General features: G+C 42.7%; 1 pseudogene; it reads left to right on the forward strand.

Annotated features, from left to right (window-relative positions):
- The first annotated feature begins 4,917 nt into the window (after positions 1 to 4,917).
- Positions 4,918 to 11,063, forward strand: LOC108348734 (ubiquitin-40S ribosomal protein S27a pseudogene; annotated as a pseudogene).
- The last annotated feature ends 12,068 nt before the right edge of the window (positions 11,064 to 23,131 follow it).

Genomic DNA, 23,131 nt, shown 5'->3' on the forward strand with positions numbered 1-23,131 from the left:
GATCCACAAATCCATGGGGTGCAAGAGCAGAGAACTCAGATGCCAACTAATTCCTGAGCATAGATAACTAGATTCCAGGGGAGGCCCCTTGTTCAGTGGTCACTAGTGCTTGAGTGATAACTACCTTGTCACGTTTCTGTTGAGATCTGAGTTTGTAAACCAACCATAGCATGAACACTAATCCACAGCATAGGCCTGCACCAAATAGAGCCACTCCCGATAAGTAGTGGGCACCTCACCTGGTTCTCCTCAGCTGCTACTACCAAGGGCCGTAGTCAAGCCGCTCTTATAATAAAATTTAGAATTCCCAATTGTTAGCAACTACTCTAGAAAGTTCACCCACTGTGCTTGCTAACAATAGATTGGGGGAGGGTAACTCTAGACACTGCAGACACAATGGCTGCAGCAGTAATGGCTGCTACAATAGCAGCGAAAGTAACAAGGTCTTTCCCAGGACAGTTTAGGATTGGTCATTCTTCTCTGGAACAACCAGCAGGCAATGGAACCATGTCTGAGATCTGCACAACCAGGGCAGAGTTCCCCAGTCCACAGCAGCTTCACGCAGATGGCATTTTTGTGAAGCTATAGACTGCAAAATGACAACACCAGTCAAGGCAGCAAGAGTCACCAGGGGAATGAGGGGGGATCTTCCATCTTCCTCTCAGGGCAGAGGAATGACTCCAGGGACCCGAACCATGAGAGCTGAATCTTCATGCAACCAGGATCAGCAAGTCTCACCAATCACCTCTGGCAGCTGGCACACTCTTGTAGCATCCTGTAGAAAAAACACAAACATTCCCTCTTCCCCATATAAAATATCTGGAAAGGATCATGCCAATATGTGGATCTCTCTATTTCACCTAGGCAGAAGTATGCCTAGTGTAGGATGCCATAAACTCAGAGTGTTCCTTGGCACCCAAATTTTAAAATTGAAATAAAAGGAGCATTATTTAGCATACAGGGATAACTCCCCCTTTTTAATTATTAAAATATTAGAAAGAATGAGATTTTTTGACTAATTGTTCCTATGTATGGCCTATAATCTGTCTGGTATCATTGTCCTCCCTTGTTAAGGAGTCTAGGCAATCCAGTTTGAGTTCTTAAATGTCCTATAAAGGAATAGTACTTAGTGTTCTTAACCACTAAGGCATCTCTCTAGCACCTCAACAAACTTTATTTACCTAAACATAAGCATTAATTAGAAATGTCAAATCCTGTAAATATTTTCTAAATTTAGTTGTACTAGAAATCCCTGAGCTGGCAGGGTGAGGCTGGGAATTGAAAGTAAGCAAATGGAGTCTTCCTCTTTTCATATTAACGCTATTAAAAAACTCCATTTTAAAGAGCTGGGTCTATGGTTTTGTTTAGTTGTCTGAGCCAGAGCACTGAAAGGACAGTGAGTTGTCAGACAATTTACACTGAAATCATCACTCACTGATTTCATGTAGAAAACTTGTCTCTAGTAAAGCATTAAGTAATTGAAATCAATTGTAAACCACAAGCCACACATTGACTATCAGTATATGAATTGAAAGCTTGATTTTTTAACATTTTAAAAACAGTGGCTACAGCACGTAATTTAATAGTCTGTGTTGAAGCAGGGGAAACTCAAGAGAATAAACAAGTGATCCAATCATACATGTAGCCTTTTCATTAGATGAACCACCTATAGATACAGTAAGCACATTTCCTATGGGTTGTATGTACAAATATATAGTTTCCTTTTAAGATACTTCTATGACTCTAGCCTACAATTCTGTATTAACACAACTGAAGCTTTATCTCCAATGTGGATAACAAAGACCTAAGTCCTCTGGTAAGGTGAGGTACTTAGCCAATTAACATATCTTTAGTAGCTTAAAATTAGTTTCAAATACTCTTTTCTGGAGTAGTGTAACAGCTACTCCCCAAATATTAAAGCTCATTTTGAGAGCAAAGGTTTGTAGTAAAAATTTCCATACACACTGAAAGATTCAAAGTTCTAACTTCTTACATTGAAGAAGCAACAAAATTATATAATATAAGGCTATTAGCCATTCTTTTGTAAAATTTTTAATGATATCACTTTATGGGCTCTCTAAAATTATAAGCAAGCTCACGAAATGAAAACTTACAATCGCCAGGATGTAAACAAATTGCATAAAATCAATCCTCTAAATCTGTCTTGAAATGGCAGTTGGAGTAAGCAAACAGGCTATATATAATGCTCTCACAAGTTCTAAAACCTCATCAATCCTTTGTAAATCCTATAACAGTCTCTACCTATTTGATTTTTTCTTAATTACAAATAAGTTTGAGTTAGTCAATGTAACACTGGCAATCCTTAATCACAATCCTTAAGTTCTCCTTGTAACACCAGAGCACAACCACAACTTTGGAAAGTCACCTGAGTCCTGAGTATGTGACTAGGCAGCTGTTCTTGGGGCAGTGGAATTAGCATTAAAATACAGTAACTTCAGGGCAAACCACAACTTTGGAAAGCAAAACTCAACCTCCAACAACCTAGTCTCCAAAATCTAGTCTCCAAAACACCAAGTCTATCCTTCATGTTACAAAGTTTGACTGTCAATTCCTACATATGAACGCATGATGGTGTAGTCTCCAGTACCTCAACAAAGAGACATTGTCCTCAATTCTTTTAGAAGCCTAGTTTCTAGAGTAAGAATTCCATAAAAATATCATCTCAATTTAGACCTGTTTCCCTAGGTTGGCTCATGCCACATGTTGTCTAGAATGACTTTATCCAAATTACCAGTTTTATGTCAACTTTCTGTTACCAATATTATACCTTTTTAACCATATCCAATAATTTAAAAGCCAATAGTCCATAACCAAGGCATGTAGAGCATATTTATACATTTAAAACCAATCAGAAACAAAATTGAAGTGACTACACATGTCTTTAATATTTAGACCAAGCACCATTTTTCCTTTTTAGCTATGATTTTAAGAGAAGCACCTTGTCACCTGTTGAGTCAAATAATAAGTCAGGGATTTTTCTAAGAGAAACAGCTATCAGCTCCTGTACCAAAGAAGCTGAGGAGCTGCTGGCGCCTTTAAGATCAGCTCGTGCAGACGCTCATCCCTCCGGGCAGCTTCTCCAGCTGACCTAGACTCCTGGCTACAGGTACAGGGCTCTAAAGGCCTGATTGAAACTGTTTTTTATTCATTTGTTCCTTTTTGAAACGAGTTAAAACCAAATCAAGGTGTGAATGACCAGCAGATAAAGTTTTTACCATTTTTTTCTTTTGAACATGAAACATAAAACATTTAAACAACAAGAAACAAAAACAACAGACATAAACTGACATACATGGACAGCTTGGTGCACCAAGGACAGACAATAGACAAAGGGGAAAAACTAGATAGTGTCCCACCAAAGGGACCCAGATTCCAAAAGGAGTCAGCAGAGAGGTAGGATTTCCCCTTTCCCACCACTTCCACGGTGACCATCCACTCGAGTGGAGTTGATATGGACGGTGGATTGTCTCAATTCCTGGACTAGTCCATCAACGTGTTGAAACCAAATTCCTGTAAGATACCGAGATATATTACGGGATATCTGAGCAGCATGACTGACATTCACAAATGTTATGGAAGTGAAACACAGTCCTGAATATTTCCACTCACAACCCAGTTGCATTAACTCCATCAAGCTGTGCATGGGCGTTGAGATGTCCTTGTGAGTAGGGGGTAGGAAAAATGAAACCTGACTGGTCTCAGCTGAAAGTCCTTGAGACCAGGAATCCAAGTAGGCACACTCTGCAAAATACAGCTCTGAAGACAAAAGTTTAGAATTGAGATATCTTTTGTTTGATTCTCCTAAATAAATTTTTCAGGCGGTCTACCTCTATCAAATCTGATCAGTATGACTCTGTGAAGTTTCCAGAGCCTAATCACACCTTTTACAAGCACAAAGACAAATTTTTTCTCCCAAAATACTGTGTTCCTTTTATCTCCTTTTCTTTTCTTTTTTTCTTTCGAGACCTTTTCTCCCTCCGACATACTTTCTTGTTGTTCTGTAAGGATCCTCTGACCTGTCCTAATGGCTGTAACGGCTTCCCACACAAAGAAAAAAATAAACAAAATTACCAGCCTTGCCCACAAAGGATCCATAACTTTCGGTTTCTTCACAGTGGTTCTCCACCTAGGCCCATATCTTTCTTCTTCATAGCCAGCTGCCTCATCTTCTAAATCCTCTTCCTCAGAGGGGCTAAGCTTGTCTGTTTCTGAACTATCAAGCCCCAAAGCCTCTAACTCCTCTACCGGATAAAGGCTTTTTTTTCGGGGTTTTCTTCTCCTTCCTCTGTTTCTCTCCCAGGGCGTCCTTTCCCTTATCTCTCGCTTCCTTGGATCTAAAGTCCTTGGAAGGGCCTTTTTTCTTATGTGCACCTTTTCTCTTTGAGCTCTTTAATTTTTCATTCCGCTCTGTTTCTGACATGCTGTATCAAGACCAAACATGCCTCTCAGAGTTTACCTGCAGTTCTGGACCCTCTCCGCGAACGGAGGCTCTCCTCGGCGCCGGCGATGGTGAGGCGTTTTTTCTGGGTTTCGGCACCATATGTCCCGCGCTATCGTCCCGCCAGCAAGAACACGCGCGGACACCAGGATCCTTCTGCAGCAAAGCGTTTATTGCATCTTGAAGGGGAGAGACCTGGGGCCCAGAAAGGCACTACTTATAAAACCCTAGCACGGCGCGTCCACGCCTGATTGGTCGTTTACCCATGATCTCACTGGCATGCCCTGGGGTGGGCAAAGACTTGGCGCGAACACACTCTTGCACATGCGCACACAGCTAGTTTCCTGAAAGGAAGTCGGGCTGGCGCGGCGGAAGCCAGCGCCATCTTGTGATGGCGAATGCTATCCCGGCTTTCCACGTGGGGTGCAGCAGAAGCCAGCGCCATCTTGTGATGGCGAATGTTATTGCGGCTTTCCACAAAGACCCTTACAGGGAAGACCATCATGCTCAATGTTGAGCCCTCGGACACTATAGAAAATGTAAAGGCCAAGATCCAGGATGAGGAAGGAATTCCTCCTCATCAGCAGAGGTTGGTCTTTGCTGGTAAGCAGCTAGAAGATGGCTGTACTTTGTCTGACTACAACATTTAAAAGGAGTCCATGCTCCATTTTGTGCTGAGACGTCGTGATGGTGTGTTGGGAGCGATGCCCTTGAAGCCCTCCATTATTGATGTTATTATTATGGTGAGAATTAAGTATGACTGGGTTCATGGAAAATCCCCAGCCAGCTGCAGAAGACTAATACAAATCTGGTGGTCAAGATGAATAATGATATGATAAAGTTGTGACCTTGCTGAGAAAGACATCTGACGTCAAGATGCCCAATGTGATGACCTGTAACCTTTCTGAAAAAACCAACATCCTGCTGACCAATAGATATGACAAACCTGTGACCTTTCTAACATCCAGTTGACATCAGCTGACCACACGAATACTGTGTCCTTGGCCTATGTAAATGTTTCACACTTCCCCCTCCCTGTTACCCCTGTTATGGTATAAATTCAGCCTTGGAAAAAAATAAAATTGTCACCTTGATCAGACTCTTGTCTTGGCATCCTTCTTCTTGTCTCTTGTCCCCCATTCTCTTCCAGATACCCTTAGCACCCTCGTTGACAAATGGCGCCCAGTGTGTGGCTGTTTGGAGGTCTCCTGGAGGAGAATATCATCCCCTGTGAATAGACAGGCCTGTCTTCCTTCTTTGTTGGAGCCTTTGCTCCCCTCTCAGAGCTCCCCCACTTCTGGCAACCATGGACTGCCTGACCTTGGTTCAGAGGCTTGGTGTGTATTTCTCCTCAGACAACGCAGATCTCAGTGGTGAGTGATGGCACAAGCATTCTACAGTCACCTTAGTGACAGGACTCAGGGAGTCACTCAGGACGTGAAGAATAGGGTTAAGAAAAAAGACTTAAAAATTCTTAGATTTTGTAGGAAATATTTGTCCATAGTTCCCCCAGGAGGGAACAATTGATACAAAAGACAGTGCAGAGTTAGTGACTGTTTTATGGGCCAGCTCACCCTCTTGCTGAAGTCTGCCCTCTGTAATGAATAAAAATTGTGTGTTTTTTGGGTTTGAGGTTGCCTCTTCTTGCATGGATGAGCAACCCCATGTACGTGGATTAAAAACCTTATACCCTCATGCTATTGCAGCGGTGACTTTGTCAATCTGTGCTCTGTGGGTGGTGCTCCTGAGGTAAGGTCACTATGGGGTCTTAAACATTTTGATGCATCAGTTGGGAACTGCACTCTCCCCAGACCACAAGTGGTGAGGAGATAGGAGGTAAGCTTGGGGAAATCTGTGTTCTGTGTTACTTTCTGTTTTGTCATGTTGTTTCCTGTTGTCTTGTATTGTCCAAGTCTGCTGTCTGAAGGGTTTGTGTCCCTTCAGAGGGGGGTTCAAACCCCCTCCCGGGAGAAGGGTTAGAGTCCCCTTGGTGGACTGCCATGGACTGCCTGACCTTGGTTCAGAGGCTGGGTGGTCACTGTGGGTCCAGTGAGGGGCTTACAGCTCTGACAGGTAGACGTGCTAGTTGTCACAGGCCACAGGTCCTAAAGGATGCTCTAGAAGGAGAAAGGAATCTAGAGGACACTCTAGAATCCTGTTGGGAGGTGGGATCAGATGGTCTGCCTCATCCCAGAAGCAGCTAAGGTTAAGCTGCAGTTTGGGCCAGGTACAGAAGGTATCAGGCATCTGTGGAAATCAGTTATAGGACGCCTTGTCTTGGTCTTGTTTGTCTAGTTTGTTTTCTGTGGTATTGTCATGTCTTTTTGGCTTTTGTTTCATTTTTGGACTTGGACTGATGACTGTGTTTGAAAGCATGGAACTGTTTGTTTTGTTTGTCAAAGAGTTTTACTTGGTCCTCTTGGTGCTTAACTTGGAAATAATTTGCTTGAGAGAAATTCTTTTCTACCAGGGAGTTTTGTCTTTGTCTCTTGAGCTGCCTCCTCCCCAAGGAGAGATGCTCCTCCCTTTGCTTCCCTTGTCCAGTCTAGCTGCTGTTAACAGTTCATCACACATGGACTCCAGGTTAGTGAGTGACCCTGTCTGAAGCAGGCATTAACAAGAACCTGAAAGCTTTGCCGTGGATCCTGAAGGACCTCCCTGTTGCTTAGACATTCACAGCTTCTAAGGAAGGGACAGCATGGAGTGAGGAAGTGTGGGGCTAAGGGTGGCAGGCTAGCGGGCCTGCTAGCAAGCAAGCTGGCAAACTGGGCAGTGGCACAGTTCAGGCCAAATGGGCGGGAGATTGTCAAGGCAAAGGGATGGCCGACTGGGGTTGACGCTTTGACAGCAAAAAGATAACACAGAGTTAGTGTGCTTGTTTTAAAAACTATTATGAGACTTTTGGATCTGAAAAAACTTCCAGTTGTTGCCTTCGGTGGCCAGACCTTCAACACTTGCTCACAGAAGGAGAGCATTCATTAAGAGAAGTTCTTTGAGGAAGCCTGCTTTAGCTGCTGGCCCTATTCCAAGAGAGGAGTTGATCTCCAACATTAAGTCACCTTCCCTGTTAGTCATCATTGACATGGAGAGTGCCTCTGATCCTATCCCCACAGCAGTCAGTTCCTGCCCCTGTGGTCAAAATGCCCCAGGTTGGGGGGCAGGGGAGCCCCTAAAGTAGTTTCAGAAAGAGTCTGCAGCAGACTGCAAGGAACTTTGTTTTGCCAGACAGAACAGGCTTTACTCTAGGGTGATAACAGGAGAAAGTCTTGGCACTGGCTCTTCAGCTACTCCAACTGGAGACTGTGGCCAAGGTCAGGATCAATGTTTTCTTTTCCATGGCCCTCTAACCCAGTGAGACAGCTTGGTGAAGGGCTGCTACTGCAGTCCTGGGAGGCTGTAGTTCTATTAAAGATCAGTATTCCAGTGTTAGCAATCTCTTTATTGGATGTAAGAGACAGGAAGCTTGCTCAACTGTGGACTCCTACCTCAGGAATGGCAGCAGAAAGAGTCCTTATAGCCAGTTATCTCTGACTATAGCTTACTGTCTGATACCTGAGGCATCAATCGGATCACACCCCCCTGGGCAAGCCCTCCTTCAATAGTCAGATGCTATTTTTTCCTGGTCTCTTGACTCAAGGTTGCCAGGCATGTCTGACAGTCTGGAAGGAACTTCCCCCCCTAAAGTGAACGAACCATACAATTCTTTTATTGGCCACTTGGCATCTAGCACCCAGGTCCTAACTATCTCTCCATCCTTTTGTTATTAGTTCTTACTGGAAGCCTAGTGTCCTTTGGAGTCTGGATCTCTTGAGAGGCAGAACCACCGAGCTGACACTAAAGGGAGGTAGTCCTTAAGGAGAATCTAAGTCCAGAGAGACAGCCGGTAACAGATTCCAGCTGCCCCTCTGCTCGCCTTTCTGTTTCACAGGCACAAAGCTTATGCTTGTTTTTGCACTGGCCTTTTTGTCACAAGAAAGCTTTCTCATTTAGCTGTGTGACTGAATGCTATTTGTCACCTGATCTGGTTGTTCTGCCAGCTCTCACCAGGGCACCCCCTAGTTTTCTTGCCTGGCCCCTTTCCCCTGCTCTTAAGAATTTTATCACCTAATACACTGTGTTGTTTGACTTATAATCTTCCCATCCTGCTAATATGCATGTCCCAGATTCCCATTGTGAAGGTTCTAATTCTAAAACAAGGGGATGGTGCATCCCCCTAAATATTAAATTTACTTCCACGGTTCAAAACCAGGATTGGACACATGGATATACTTGGAGTCTTAGAATGTTTCAATCAGGTGCCAATACAGGGATTATATTAACCATAAAATTGTTAAAAGAGCCTGTGCATTCTTACTCCTCAGTTTCTGGGCACTGACCCCAAGAAGGAGCCCAGGGAGGCACTGAACATGGCGCAACTTTATCTACAGCCTGCACTCCACCGAGAGGAGCTGCTTGCTCAAAGAACTGCACCGCTTCCAGTCCATTGCCATTGCACAAGAACAATTGGAACCTCTATCACCCACTCCAGGACAGCTGAGATATGTATTCTTCCACAATGAGATACCTTTCGTGGGGTTTGGCTTTTTGGATAATGTGATTATGATTGTTACAGGAACCCAAATTGAACTGTCTATTGGATTTATTTTGGGAATTTCAACAATGTCAATCAACATGTTATTTTTCCTTCTATGTATCAACATATTATTTAACTTTCAGTCATTGATACTGTACTGTACTGACATGGGGTTTGCTTATTTCTTACATAACATGCATGGGATACCTATTAATGTCTTTTTTTCCCCTGATGGTTATAATTCAATGCTGAGGTTTCTCCAAATTATTTAAGATGTTTAATATCAGTTAAAATTGTAATTCCCTGCCTGGTGGCATCCCTTCTGTGATATTTCACGGTAAACATTTACCATCATATACATTCATTCAATTTTTAAACTTCCACATCTATCCAAAATGGAGCAGTGTTTTAGGTATATCTGACTTTTTAAATTTTGACCCACACTGTCTTTAAGAGTCAGAGGATAATCAGAAAGAACAATTGTCTTGTCCCTCTTTTACATAAACCATACACGCTAACAAGTGTACTTATTTCTGATTGACTTTTTACCTTTAATTTCCCAACTTTGAGCTATCACAGGGAATTCTGGTTTGTGAGAAATAGGCAGTGCTTGGACATTTCCTGTGTCTTAGAATAGTTAAAGAGAGCATGAAAAAAGTCAGAGAAGGCTTAGAAAAGAGAAAATGAGGAAGAAAAAAAGCTGAGAGCTGATATCAAAATCAGTTCTCTACCTCCCCTTGGTTATCCACCCTGCTTCCCTCTCTGTTGGGCCCCCTAGTAGGCCTTCTTTTGGTTATATCTTTTGACCCTTGGACATTTAATCTTTTAACCAACTTTATTAAACAAGAGATAGATAATATAGCAACAAAACCTATTCAGGTATATTATCATAGGCTAGCTATGGAGGATGCCTTTGATGAGGGCCAAGATCACCTACACATCTCCTACCAGCCTAGGCAAGGACATTTTTGTCCTTCAGCCAAATGAGGCCAACATTCTTTTCTGCCTGCTGTCCTGATGCCTTTGCTGAAAAATCAATGAATTGTCACCTCTGCATGCTGAGCTGGACAGTCAATGATGGGTAAGAGAGTGATATATTCATGAATAAAGGGCCTAAGACAGGAGGGCCACCATTAGCTGCTGCCTTATCCCATGACGGACCCTGTCCACAAGATTCTCTTGGCCATGTGACAAATATCACTCCAACCTAAGACAGACGCAGTTCCTGAGGGGCTCATTCCAGGACAGCATGGCCATTTGGTCACCTTTTCATTTGACTATAAGGAAGGGGGAGATGTTGGGAGCGATGCCCTTGAAGCCCTCCATTATTGATGTTATTATTATGGTTAGAATTAAGTATGACTGGGTTCATGGAAAATCCCCAGCCAGCTGCAGAAGACTAATACAAATCTGGTGGTCAGGATGAATAATGATATGATAAAGTTGTGACCTTGCTGAGAAAGACATCTAACGTCAAGATGCCCAATGATAAGACCTGTAACCTTTCTGAAAAACCAACATCCTGTTGACCAATAGATACGACAAACCTGTGACATTCCTAACATCCTGTCAATATCAGCTGATTCCCTGACCACATGAATATTGTGTCCTTGGCCTGTGTAAATGTTTCACACTTCCCCCTCCCTCTGTTACCCCTGTTATGGTATAAATTTAGCCTTGGAAAAAAAAATAAAACTGTCGCCTAGATCAGACTCTTGTCTTGGTGTCCTTCTTCATGTCTCTTGTCCCCCATTCTCTTCCAGGTACCCTCAGCACCCTCACTGACAGTGGTGCTAAGAAAAGGAAGAAGTCTTATACTGCACACAAGAAAAGTAAGCATAGGAGGAAGAAGGTTAAGTTGGCTGTGCTGAAACACCATAAGGTGGATGAAAATGGTAAAATCAGCCGACGTTGTTGGGAACGTCCTTCTGATGAATGTGGTGCTGGAGGTGGTCACTTTGACATGCATTACTGTGGCAGGTGTTGTCTGGCTTCAACAAGCCAGAGGACAAGGAGTTGTGTATGAGTTAATAAAAAGAATCTGAAAAAAACAAAAGAATAGGATACCATGGTTGTGCTGATGCAGGTGTTGTTGACTTTGACTTGGGTTATGTTCTGCTTGGGGACAATCAAGGAAAAGGAAGGGAGACCCCTGATAAACTAGGCACTGTAGGAGCCGAGCTAACGCAGCAATTTTCTTGTTAAACATAAAGCTGGTTTCTCTTTTTTCTTTCTGTGTTTTCAGCTTTTAATGGCATGGTCTCATGTAGCCCAGGCTAGCCTAGGACTCCCGATTTTCCTTCCTCTACCTCTCAAGTGCAAGGAAGGACAACAAGTACATGTCACTATACCCAGCCTAAAGTTGAAATATAAAGAAATATTTTATTTTTAAATGTGTGTGTGTGTGTGTGTGTGTGTGTGTGTGTGTGTGTGTGTGTGTGTATGTGTTATATGTGCTCCGGAAGAGGATTCTGGATACTCTGGAGCTGGAGCTGCAGGCACCTGTAGCTTCCCAGTGTGGGTTCTGGGAACTGCTCTTGGGTCCTTTGGAAGGGCATCAAACACTCTTAACTGCTGAGTCATTTCTCTAGCCCCATAAAGTTGAATTTTTAAATATTATCTTAAGTGAGTAGACAGAGACTGCGAAGGTATATTAGTCAAGGATCTCTAGGGAAATAGAGCTGATAGGATGAGAGTGTGTATGTGTTGTATGGTGTGTGTGTGTGTGTGTGTGTGTGTGTGTGTGACTTCCTGGCTACACACTCCAAGAATGGCTGTCTACTTGTCTACTAACAGGACATTTAAGAATCTCATAGTTTGGGCTGGAGCGATGACTCAGTGGTTAAGAGCACTGACTGCTTTTCCAGAGGTCCTGAGTTCAATTCCCAGCAACCACATGGTGACTTACAACCATCTGTAATGGAATCTGGTGCCTTCTTCTGGTGTGTCTGAAGAGAGTGACAGAATACTCACATACATGAAATAAAAAAAAAAAGAATCTCATAGTTTGGTCCATGAGGCTAGATGCTTCAGGAGGTCTTTAGTATATGTTGGAGTATCTTCTAATGCTAGTGATCCAGAGTGAGGCCAGCAGACAAAGAGCAAAAGCTTCTTTTTCCCATGTTTTTTGTCTAGGCATCCAGGAGAAGGTATGACTCTGATTTAGGGTACATCCTCAGACTGCAAATGATTGGTATTTAATCCCAGGAAGAATGTGGGAAAATGGCAAGCATGTGGGATTCAGGCCATGTGTCTGGGCTCCAGCCTCAAACAAGAGGGTACAGCTGTTCTGTGGGGAATAGGCAGATGTAGAAAAGGAAATTGAACGTCAGAAGGGATTTACACTGGGGAAGTGGCAAAATATGGGAATGGATATATGGCTTGTGCTTTCTTCATGGAAGGTGGGGTGAGGCCCTCAAGTGAAAGGGGGCACACAGTGGAGGCTTTGAATTAATGGGACAAATTAGTGCCTGGTTGTTCTGAAATAGTAGAGTGGCATTTAAGACTGGGGAGACTAATTGTCTTAGGGTTTTGATGGCTGTGACCATGGCAACTCTTAGAAAGGAAAACATTTGATTGGGGGCTGGCTTACAGCTCAGAGACTTAGTCCATTGTGGTCTTGGCATGGCAACTGCAGGGAGACATGGTGCCGTGTCGCGCGCCCAATGTCCCGCCAGCAAGAACGACGCTCGGCAACAGGATTCTTCTGCGAGCAAGCCTTTACTGTGTTACAGCTCTTCTCAGTGTTACAGCTCTTCTCAGTGTTACAGCTCTTCTCAGTGTTACAGCTCTTCTCAGTGTTACAGCTCTTCTCAGTGTTACAGCTCTTCTTAGTGTTACAGCTCTCTTGAACAGGGACCCCGAGCAGCAAAATCGCTCGACTTATATAGACAACTGTATGCTAATTATCTCTCAGGGATTGGTGGGGCTTGGATCACTCCACTACTTGTCCTCCAGTGATTGGCGGAGAATGAATCACCTCATTAGCATATTAACAGTCAACTGACACCTGGTGCATAAACCGCACATGTGCAGTACCGCTGTTCACCACTAGAGGGAGCCCTAGCAAGGGGGACAAGCCTGCACATGCGCAGTAAGTCATTTATATCCAGACAAGGCTGGATGTCGGTGCCATCTTTGTTTCGCCGCGCCGCTCTCTACAGTGCCGGAGAAGGAGCTGAGAGTTCTACATCTGCATCTGAAGGCAGTAGCAAGAGAGACACTGGGCCTGGCTTGAGTATCTGAAACCTCAAAGCTTGTCTCTCATCTACTCCAACAGGGCCACACCTCCTAAGAGTGCTACTCCCTGTGAGCCTACAGGAGTCATCTTCGTTTACCACACTGATTTCTGACAACAGCCAGCTCATGCATGTGATTTGTCTGGTGGGCCAATTCTCCAGCTGAGGCAGAGAGAAGGGCGTGGTTGGGCTCTTTAAAGGGGGTAACAATTCTGGGTACTTTGCCACTAGGAAAGGCTTTTCCCCTTCCATTTCTGTCTCTTTGATACATATAGGCTTCTTGCTGATGAGAAGATGTGAATGTGACTAGAGTTTGTAGCTCAGCTCTTAGTGGCATACCTCACATCCCTCTATCCCTCTAACCTGTCTGTGTCTCTATTATTTGGAAGATAGGATGAGACCATCAGAATGTGACTACATCAGAATATGACTACAAAGTCATACAATGCCGCCCCCACCCCAGCTAGATTCATTTCCATTTAGAACAGTGTTTTTTTAACCTTCCTAATTCTGTGACTCCTTAATACAGTTCCTCATGTTTTAACCCCCAACTATAAATTTATTTCTGTTGCTATTCCATAACTGTAATTTTGCTACTATTACGAATCATGATATAAATATCTGTTTTCTGATGGTCTTAGGTGACCCCTGTGAAAGAGTTGTTTGACCCCTAAAAGGGCTCAGAATTTACAGGTTGAGAACCATTGATCTAGAAGAAGCCATGTGACCTGCTAGATGGCTCCAGGTGGTCAATCCACAGATGAAGTGTCCCTGAAGGGAGGAACCTGCCCACACTCTGAGGAAGATTCTTTGGAGACACATTAGCTAAAATTTCCTGGCTGCTGCTGAGTTTGAGGAAAAGCTGCTCTGTAGGCCCAGAGGTCCTAAGTCCCATCTGCTGATGTTGAAAACTTCATCCCTCTTTCATTTAACAGAAGTCTTTTTTACCCTTCAAAAATCAGTTTTTACTTGGACAATTGCCTTCTCTGAACAAATTCTCCTAAAAGCTAACTATGAAAGACAGAGTTGCTTTCCCCCAGTATTTTCTGTAATTTCGTCTCTCTTTTGTTCCCAGGGTTACAACTGATAATAGATTAGTGTGTCTCCTTGCAGACTGAGAGATTTACCTACTCTGCTACTTTTGTTTACATTTGGCTGCAGGAGTAGGAAATCTCAAATAACAATAGTTCAAGCAAGTCAAAAGTTTCTGCCAGATGTAAGGAAAATCTGGAAGCGGGAGGTCCAGGGCTAAATGGTGGCTCCATATTGTTATAAGGAATGCAGGTCCACTTTGTCATACTTTATCTGTGGTTTCCATCCTGTAGGTCACCTGCTCCAATATGATGATAAAAGATCTAGCCATTCTTCTTGTTCACCAGACCAGATACAGCAGAAAAAAACAAAACACAAAAGCCCCCAAACCAACCAACTAACCGACAAACCAAATAAACAAACAAACAACAAAAAACAAAAACCCAAGACTCTCACTTATGTACACCTCTGATTACATCTCATTTAGCAGAATAAAGCCACATATAGCTGCAAGAGATGCTGAGCACTGAATAATTCCTACAAATAGCATACCTATTATTAAATAGAGAAGAAAAAGACAGTGAAGCCATCATGTGCATAGAAGGGCACAGTATCACTTTTGTTACATAAACTATGATTTTTCAACTCTCCTCCCAGTTTAATGTATTTTTTATCTCAACATAAGTACATATAGTTCCTATTTTACTCACTGTTACCCAGCATGCATAGTATAGAGGTATAATTTCTTCAGTTGTTTCTCCATAAGAGATCATTCGAAGTCTTTAAAATACTTAGATGCTATCCTTCCTGTATCCAGACATAAAAAACTGATACATAAAGATGGTTAAGTACACGTTCTAGGTTGCTAAGGTAGATCTGAAATATCATAGATTATCAAGGTTCATCCCAAATACTGCATCCTTCCACATGCAAAGCATCTTGGTAACTATCTCTGTATTGTTGCAAGTAAGGATGGGGACAAAGGAGCCAATGGAGAAGGGCTAAGTTGTTACATTTGGCCTATACATTATGATAGACCTCCGGAGCGGGGAGACCCTCACTCAAGTCTCAGAATGACTCGACCCCCCAAGAACTCACGTAAGACCATCCTTGCTGTAATTTACACAAGGTTTATTGATAGGAACCAGTGCACTGGGGTCGAGACTCGTATCCCACGCAGGGGCAGTGGAGTTTGACCACCAATAGCTAAGAGGAGAGGAATTTAAAGGAAGAAACCACAACCCAAGGGGATAGGGAGGGCGTCATTGGAAAAATGTTGAGAATACCAGTGAAAAATCACAAGAAAGAGCTTCCTGCTTCTCAAGATTGTTCTCTAAGATTTTAATCTAACTTTCTGGTCAGCTAGTTCCTGGGAGAGAGTTGTTGAACCTACCGATGTAATTCTATGGTCCTAGGAGAAGCTTCCTGGAACATACAATCCCAGGGCCTAGCTGTTTTTTTTTTTCTTCTACTCTGAACCTTTGTCTGGGGGGGAGGCAACCTTAAAACTTCTATCTTTCAATTACCTTCAAGGTTCAGGATTTCATTGGAAAGGTGTGTAGGGCTCACCTAGTGACTGTGCCTTTCACAATCAGCATCGCATGCTATTGGAAATCCTAGGGTGGGAGGGTCCCCCGTCTGGGCAGAGACAATTTACTAGGAAGCCACAATCTGTAAGAGTCTCCTAATTTATCTTCCTTCCACTTTTATTTGGCTTGGCATGCACAGCGGGCTTTTAAAACAAATACCAGATACTGTCGCTATAATGTTGCTAAGCTTCTACTATGTTTCAGCTCTTGCTGGAATATACTAGTTTCTATCCTGCTAAGTATCTTTACCTTTGTCCCTTTTTTCCAGAACGGTCTCCTGTGACATTTCACAGCAGGCTTAGAATCACATCCAGGTGCCAGCTAACATTGTTTTCTGGAAGTTGTCCTCACAAATGTCTCCGGTTCTGCAGTAAAGCCATCAGCGACTCTCCCATTGTTCTCTTGTCCCTTGACAGCACTCACCTGAAGACTTGTACAAGTACATGAATGTGTGAGCGGCATTAGGGGGAGCCGTTGTCTTGGCCATGGTTCAAGGCATGGACTTGTGGTAGGCTTAAGGTGTATTTTATCTTTTATATTTTGCTGCATGGCTCCTTGGAGCCTTTTTTTCTTTCTAGTGTTCTCAGAGCCTTTCCCCCACCATCTGCCCCTCTCAGGTTCATGCTGTTCCTGTGGTCTTAACCATCTAGCTTCCTCAGCAGTGTCTTGCCTTAGGAATACTTCATAGGTTGGGTGTCTTAAATATCTATTAAAAAATAATATCCCAAATAAAAAAATAGGCTATGGACAGTGTGAGGTGAGTCATCAACCATCTATTAAGAAAAATACTCGACCTAGCTCCATCCCACCCTGGGGAAAAATCAAATTCCATTCCTCTTAAGGTGTTTTGGACACAATCAGTATTTATTTTTATGGTTAAAGGAATAAGAGCAGGTGGACTGGGCACATGCCCATTCAGTTCCCATGTTTCCCTTCTTTGACACTAAAATAAAATTTTTAGTATGGTCCCTTTGGCAGGCGATCACACATGTTATGTCAGTGTATTTAAAAAGTGGGTAATTCATTTGTTAAATGAATACGGCGATTATTAATTTCAATTTATCCTGTTTATTGGGAACAGCTGTTCATTAACATTTATGTAACTGCTAATTTTAGAGCCAAACTAATTACCTCAAACACAGCGCTGTGGTATCCTGAATAGAAAAGCACTCTTAACTGTCCTGCCTGCCAGAATATAAATATAACAACAGCGAGCCCTCTAGGGTGCTATTTTACACTTGGCCAGATGGGGGCTCTCTTCAATTGGAGTTCAAGTCATATGCTCCAAAGGAGCTCATCCGGACAGAAACGCTAAAGGGTTCTTGAAGAACATGGTGTGGCAAATCGTCCCCAGGGGCCAGGCAGGTAATAAAGAAGAATGAAATGGGAAGGTGTGAGAACTCACACATGGTCATTGGTCTTTGTTTTGTCACTTTTGATCAAATTTGGTTATGAGAATCTGTGCAAGGAAAGGTGATAAATGCCTGTCAGTCCTTGCAGTTAGATTTCAGGAGAACCTGATGACACGTAGGGATTGTGGCAAACAGGACCACAACCATTGGACTGGATGCTGGGGGCTGGACAGGTACGTGGTACGGAGATAAGAGTTAGAACTGCTCTCAGAGGACCCAGCTACTGTCATCTGGGACTGGGACAAACACGAAGAACTACAGATCCTCCATGGAAACCAATATATGGCATTTTAATGTGAAATTTCCCAAATAGTAAGCATCAGCTCAAATGGTAATAGGCTCCTGTAGACTGACTTAGTACGTGTGAAGTCAAGGGCTGTTCATGTGTGGCTTGCTAGTTAAGAGCTGTTCCTTGGTGAGGGGTATGGCTTAGTTGGTAGACATTTAACCTAGTATGCTTGAGGTCCGAGTTTGATTCTTTGTTTCTGCTTTATTACCTGCATGATCCCTGGGGACGATTTGCTACTGTAGCCTTCAAGAACCCTTCAGCATTATAAAAAAGACATGTGGTGGTTCATGCTGTAATCCCAGGGCAGTAGATGATAGAGAGAGTTTAAGGCTTGCCCTCAACATGAAATCCTGCTCTTCTAATTTATCTGGTTTAATTTTTAGACCAGGATTTATTTTTATTATTTTAAATTTTGTATAGATGTGTGTGTGTGTGTGTGTGTGTGTGTGTGTGTGTGACTGCATGTGAGTATATGCACACGAATGCAGAGGCCAGCAGAGGCCTGTGTGCTGTCCTTCTGGGGCTGGAGTTACAGACAGTTGGTGCTGGGCACTGAACTGGGGTCTTCTAGAAGGGCAGCAAATTCTCTTAACTGCGGAACCATTTCTCTGACTCCCTCATTTGTCTTCTATTTCTTTCATACAGCGGTCTGTTCCCTTAAAGAAATTAATCTGAAGAAAAACTCATAACCCTCACATTGCTTCGCTATTCTTATTATACAACTAAGGAGTTGGGTTTTATTTTTCTGTAAAACATGGTATCACTAAACTTTGTGGAAAAATATGAAACTTACAGAGAACATTAAAATAGTCATTTTCATGTAGGAGTACTTTATTTTATTTCCTCATCCTTTTGTGGGCAAATCACCCTTGACATGGGGCAGAGGACCTTGGAATGCAGTGGGTCTTCTGATGATAAATGGCTGGTATGTGGTGAGAAGCTCCCCCGCTTGGGGAGATGAAGATTCCTGGAACATGCCTCGACTCTTTTTTTATATGCTAATCTAAAAAAAAATTTAAAATAGATCTTATGTGTTGGTGTTCAGCATCTGTTTCTGTCAATGTCTCAGCCCTCATGGGCTTTTAGCTAGAAGCACCTTTCCAGATGCCCTAGGTCACTGGGGTTCTAGAAGCTACTTTACTTTCGGGTGAGTGAAAGCTCTGGAGAGACTTTGAAGACAGAAGGGAGGCAAAGGCCATTTTCCTCTCTGATTTCTGTCATGTCTGTACATGTGAATATTGGCAGCAACCAGGCTGTATGTTCACTGTTCATTCTTTAGCTTTGTGGTGTGGGAAAGCTGTGGTCTCAGCAGTGGTGGTAGCCATGGAAACAGCACTAGCCCGGCATCTCCATGGCTGTGGTAGTTTATGATCCTGGAGTCTGAACCTGTTTCAGTCAGCACTGACAAGGTTTGGCCATGCTAACAAGCTACCAGAAACCTTAAATCAGTGGTTCTCAACCTTCCTAACGCTTTGGCCCTTTAATACAGTTCCTCATGTTGTGGTGACCCCCAGCCATGAAATTATTTTTGTTGCTACTTCATAACTGTAATTTTGCTATTGTTATGAATTGCAATGAGAACATCTGATATGCAGGATGTCTGATATCAACCCTGTAAAAAGGTCATTTGACCCACAAAGGGGCTGAGACCCACAGATTGAAAACCACTGCCCTTAGATGATGGGTTAATGCTGGGCTCTGTTTGAACAATATGTCCCATCTACTCTAAAGAATTCAGGGCACAGGTCTGCCATTCATCCACTTTTCCACAAAGGGAAGTGTCACTGGTAGGAGGCCAGCTGGGGAGATTTGTTAAGTCCTTATATATCTCGCAGTAGCCTATTGGTGGCCTTTAAATCCCACTCAGTTGTCTCAGGATTCTGCAAGCATCTAGGTTTTGAATGAAGACTCCATTCTTCTAATGTAATGGTTCTCAACCTGTAGGTCATGACCCCTTTGGAAGTCTGTGTCCTTTTCACAGGGGATGCCTAAGACCAACAGAAAACACTACAATTCATAACAGTAGCAACATTATAGTTATGAAGTAGTGCCACACCCACTCCAGTGGAGTCTGTGTGACGTGAAGCTCTTGTGCTTTGTTTCTATGCAGAACAGAGGCTGTGCCTGGAACGGCTCAGCCTCCTGGAGGTCCTGGCTGTCTCCCTACAAAAAGATGATGACTGGGGTCTATGCTTGCGGTGGAGGTGCCTTCTGTGTTCTAGCCTGGGTGATCTTAGCAACTTTAAGCCTGTCAACAATATCTGATGTTAAGAATATAGCAGTGTGGGAAGATGGTCATGTACCTTCAGATGTCTCAGGAACTGAAAGTTCAGAGACGGAAACGTCTCACACGGTCCTGATGAACTCAACGGCTGCGATGAACTCAACTGCTGCAGCCATTAGTTCCCAGCAAATAGGAGAGAAATTAATTGCAGCTACTAACAACATGACTGCTCCAGAAAAACCTCTCCCCCGTTTTGGAAAAGTTTTGTTTAGCATGATTCAGAATAATAGTGACTCTTTTAGAAAGATCATAGACAAGTTCCAACAAGTTGAACAAACTTATCAAGAGTTAACTAAAAGGAAAAGAAATTAGCATTGAGCAAGAAATGAAAGAAATTATAGAATGGTTACAAATGTTTCCATATTATTCTGAGGGACCATAAACATAGAGTTTAAACTTTATTAAAACAAAGGTAAATGTTGAATGCATATCTGGTGCCCACAAGTCTGGCAGTATAATTGCAGTTTTCTAAACTATTGTTTGCGGCTGAGAATTGTTTCCTAGACTGTACGTTCAGCTTTCCTCCTTGCAAGGGACATTTGGTGAGGTGATGAATAAGAGCTAGATGATTGCCAGTTATTGATGTACCTGTTCTAACTGCTTAAATCTATGCCAGAAAGTAAAGCTTTTTGCAGCAGCACACACCTCGAGTTTGTGTCTGTCTGTCGGGACAAATCCGTTCTCTACCTGAAATCCAAGCCTTGGTCCCTCTGCTGACACACTCCCCTGGGTGGTCTGTGACAAAGTAGCAACAAAAATGATATTGTGGTTGGGAGTCACCACAACATAAAGAACTATATAAAAGCATTAGGAAAGTTGAGAGCCACTATTGGAGGGCTCCCACCCACATCCTTTTGGCATAGCTACTTTGGGGTGTTTGCCATGCCTCTTCCCCTTCCCTGAGTAGCTCCAGTATCATAGGTAACATTTGCTACTTTGCATCCGTAGACAGTCTTTTTCTTCCATTAGCCTGAAAATGCCTGAGGTCCTACGTGCCTTCTCTCTCTCTCTCTCTCTCTCTCTCTCTCTCTCTCTCTCTCTCTCTCTCTGTATGTTTTGAGACAGGGTATCTTTGTGTGGCTCTGGCTGTCCTGGGATTTGCTCTCCAGACCAGGTTGGCCTTGAACTCAAATCTACCCACCTCTGCTTCCCAAGTGCTGGGATTAAAGACAGGCACCACAACCAAGCAGCTTCTGCCTCTGCTCTTAATCACATTCCCAGAACCTAGTGCAGCTTCTGGCATGTAACAGACACTAAATAGTGCTTGGCTGAAGGAATGAGCTCTTGCTTCATTAAATCTTAACTAAAGTTCAATTGGTTAATAACCATGATCTAGTATTATTACTATCCCAACTTGGATTACAACTTGAGTTTATTAAGGTGAGTGGAAAGTTCTGCATGGTGTAGAATGCATCTTTGTATATTAACTTTTTAAATTGACACACAGATGTTAAGATTACTCATATGCAACAGTGCGCAGTTTCCATTGTATCCAAGTAGCAATCAGGAATGGCAGCGTGCCATTTGGTAACAACCGACACTGTGGCTTTTCAGATTTGGCTTGCAGAAACTTTATCCTCAATTAAATCTGGTCACACTTTTGAAATGCTTTTGAAATGTGTTAGATCACTCCAAGCTCAGCAATTAGGTTTTTTTTTCTTTTTATTTTTCTTTCTTTCTTTTCTTTCTTTCTTTTTTTTTATTTTTTTTTGGTCTGTGATAAAAATAACTGCAACAGATACATGACAGATACAGTCTCATAGGTCATAAACATACACAGCAAAAGGAAACGGTGCATCAGCAGTTACCACAGTTAATAGAGGAACTTAGTAGAGACATCTGGGAGCTTTGGTTTATAAGCCCTGACAGTTCTCGAAGCAGAGGCAATGTTTACAGAACAATTATGATTGTTAACACACTGAAAACAAGTACAGCATTATGAGCTCACTTGTGATGCCTTACCTTTGCATTTATCAACAGTATCTTACTATAAAAATATTCAACTTGTGCTTATCATTGAACTTTCAGTGCTTGCTAAAAGGTGCCAAGTGAATTTAACAGAGGCAGGAATTTTCTATAAGATGATACATTTTTTAAAAGCATTTTTACAGTTATCCAGACCTAAAGACTCTCTAGTCTTTTAGAGTTATCAGTGATGAGCGTGGTCACATTTCAACTTACAATAGTATTATATCCTTGACTCACAATGTCCTTTTGTCAATTTACCTGAAAAGAAAATTTAATCTGGTAAAGAATGTTTTAAGAGTGGCATAATAAATAACCAATATATTGAGCTGGTTGCAGCTCCAGATGACAATTACAAAGGATATGGAAGGGGACCTCTCGCTCAACCCACTGGTAGTTGAGATTCTGTTGCAGGATATTTGATCATGCTGCGAATGCCAAGATTGGGTCGTTTACCGGAAAAAGCCTGTTTCTAGTTGTTGTGTGGCTAAGTCTTTGTACCTACCTTTCATTCCTCTGGCTGGAATACAGACATGCACAATGAAGGCAAAGTAGGTTGGTAGAAGGAAGCACCCATGTTTGAAAGTGATGTCTACTTGAGAGGCAGGCAAGTTGTTGAATCAGAGAAAGATTTGATAGGACAGCATCTGCCCAACTCTCATGAGAACAAAGGAGAGAAAAGAGCCTACTTAGAGAGCACAGAGAGAGGAAAAAGCAGAGGAGGCAGTTTAACTGGGACAGTTATACAATACAGAGACAGGTTGAAAACAGAACGAGCCAGAGAATGAGAAGGAGCCAGAAGACTAGAACAGATTGCCAGAGTTAGTGTGAGGCCAACAGAGCACTTCAGGAGAAGCTGAGAGAAGCCAGATTGAGTCAGTAGCTTAGAGAGGAGTTTGAGTCAGGACAGCGGAGTTGACCAGTCAGCCAGAGCTCAGAAAGAACTAGTAGGAAGGGGTGAACGTATTCAACAGCAGGTCTCAGAGGCTGAAAACATCCCAGGCCTAGATTGGATTGTACAGAGTCTAGAACCTTCCAGGACTGGGTCTAGGTTAGCAGACGGAGGCAGTAAGCATCAGAGACAAAAATTATATTAGGTGAACAAAGGTTACTTTTGCAAGTTTCTGCATATTTTATTAAAAAACACTTTTATTGATTCTTTGTGAATTTTATATCATGCGCCCCAATTCCATTTATCTTCTGTCCCTTCATATCCATATTCCACTCTTGCAACCTCTTCCTGCAAAACAAAAACAAATCAAAACAAAAGGAAACGTCTGCTTGTGGAAG

This window comes from Rattus norvegicus, chromosome 18 (genome assembly GCF_036323735.1).
Source record: "Rattus norvegicus strain BN/NHsdMcwi chromosome 18, GRCr8, whole genome shotgun sequence".
Taxonomy (NCBI): domain Eukaryota; kingdom Metazoa; phylum Chordata; class Mammalia; order Rodentia; family Muridae; genus Rattus; species Rattus norvegicus.